The 2327-nt window shown below is 55.9% G+C and overlaps 1 pseudogene; it reads left to right on the plus strand.

Moving 5' to 3' along the window:
• Positions 1 to 530: 530 nt before the first annotated feature.
• On the plus strand, positions 531 to 1940 carry LOC124646785 (annotated as a pseudogene).
• The last annotated feature ends 387 nt before the right edge of the window (positions 1941 to 2327 follow it).

Here is a 2327-nt window from a genome sequence, read left to right on the forward strand (position 1 = left end):
TGCTGCCTCGGTGCGGCGGTTCTTTGGGACCTTAGCACGACGACTTCCCGTTTGTCTACTACAACAAGCTTTACTACGATAAGCTTTGCCCGGATCCGGTGATGGAGGGGCGAGGACATCGGCGCGTCTTCGGCTCGCGTCAGTGTTTGTAGTCGTCGCTAGGTGGTCGAAAGACCTACTTGTAATTTTTATTACTTCTGGATCAGTTTGTACTGCTATTGATGATTATTAATAGATCGGTGGAATTTTCGCAAAAAAAAACTTGCAACTATAGCAAACCAAATCCAACATTGCAGGATTCTATTGGGCACGAGATTCATTCTCAGTCCGCTGTGACTGAGAACTAGCTATTTCATCTTTTTCAAAATATTTTTTGCCCCCAGGCTGCCTCCATGCATAGGGAAGTTAGTAGGGCAGTGCCACGGTTGTCCAATCATCCATAGCTGGACCTACACCGTGCTCTCCTCACCGCGTGCCATGCAGCTAGCGACCATGCATGGGTCGTGATCGTCCGGCGCCACACGGTTGAGATGGAGGACGCCGAAGAAGGGGAGGACTCTCTGAGTCTGAGGTGAGCAGGCACAAGGAAGGGAGAGCTGACCCTGACCAGCACCATCAGATCTCAGTCTCACCATCGCCTATGCCGTCCGCGGCGTCACATCGCCATCGCTCGGCTGCAACATCACAGCTACAAACCGCCGCCGTTCGAATTCGCTTTCTCCTCTGCGCTTCACCACCGCCCTGTCCCCGCCGTTCCTATTCCGCTTGGCCGGCGGCCGCCTCGGCCTCCCGCCCTCCCCCATCGACTACGCCGACCTCGTCTTCTCCTTCTGCCGCGCGGAGCGGCTCACGGACGCGTTCCAGGTGCTCGACGAAATGCGCGCGCTCGGCTACCCGCTCACCACGCACGTCTACGCGCCCATCCTCCAGGCCCACTGCGCCAACGGCGACATGCAATCCGCCGACGCGCTCATCGCCTCCATGCGCCTCTCTCTCGGGGTGCCACCCGGACCGGACGTCGTCATCCACAACATCTACGTGCACGGGCTGTGCAAGGCCGGGTGACTTCCACGCCGTGGAGCGGGCCATCGAGGAGAGCGGCCGGGACGGGTGGGTGCCGGACGCGGTGACGTACATCACCGGGCTCTGCCGGTGCGGGCGCGTCGAGGACGCGTTCCGGCAGCTCGAGATCATGGTCGCCAAGGGGCTGCAGCTGACCGTGGTCGGTCTCAACATACTGCTGGATCACGCCGCGCAGGAGCTAGACATGGACGTGGGCAACGAGGTGCTGGAGCGGTGCGAGGAGCTGGGCTTCGAGGTCGATGTCGTGACCTACAACACGGCCATGGACCATTTCGGCAAGGAGATGCAGTGGCTGCGCGTCCTCAAGCTATTCACGGACCTGCTCAAGAAGCCGATAGCACCTGACGCGCATACATACAACATTCTGATCTCGGGCCTGTGCCGGGCCGGCAAGTTCAACCTCGCCAAGTTCGTCTTCGGCTGCAAGGGGTTTGTGGCAGACACCGTGACCTGTAACATCCTCATCCATGAGTTTTATGGTGCTGGAAGGGAGGACGAGCTTGGTTTTTTGTTCTCTGATATCAGCGAAGATTGTGCCAGATACAATCACGTACTCCAATACACTGGTCAATTGCCTCTGTAGGTCTGGGAGGAGGTCCCAGGCCGCCAATTTGGCCAGGCACATCGATGAAGGATACCATGCGGAGCCTGTAGCGCATCTGACGTATTGGCTGGTCAGGAGTGGGCATGTTCCAGAGGCCTTGAGCCTTTTTGATGACATAGTAGCGAAAGGAGTCGCTTTGGATGGCAGGGTTTTCGCTAATGTGATCAAGGCGTTTTGCCGAAAGGGTACGGTGGAATGCGCTGATATGACACAGCTGTTTTCGGTGTTGGATAGGATGCTTGGGATTGGATGATCCTTCTCTTCGCGTGACACAGCTGAAGCCCATAACACCCGACGTGCAGACATACAACATTTTGATTTGATGCCTATGCCCAACAGGCAAGTTCCAGCTCGTCAAGTTCGTTTTCAGCTGCATGGGGTTTGTGGCGGGCACCGTGACCTGTAACATCCTGCTCCGTGAGTTCTACGGTGCCGTAAAGGAGGATGATCTTGGCTTTTTGTTCTTTGATATCAAAGCAGTGAAGATTGTCTCAGATATATTTTTTTTTTTTTTTGCGAATAGTCCCAGATATGATCACATACAATATACTTGTTGATTGCCTCTGTTGGTCTGGGAGGAAGTCCCAGGCCACCAATTTCGCCAGCCACATTGATGAGGGCCCCTGCAGAGCCCGTAGCG

Source organism: Lolium rigidum, chromosome 1 (assembly GCF_022539505.1).
Source record: "Lolium rigidum isolate FL_2022 chromosome 1, APGP_CSIRO_Lrig_0.1, whole genome shotgun sequence".
Taxonomy (NCBI): Eukaryota; Viridiplantae; Streptophyta; class Magnoliopsida; order Poales; family Poaceae; genus Lolium; species Lolium rigidum.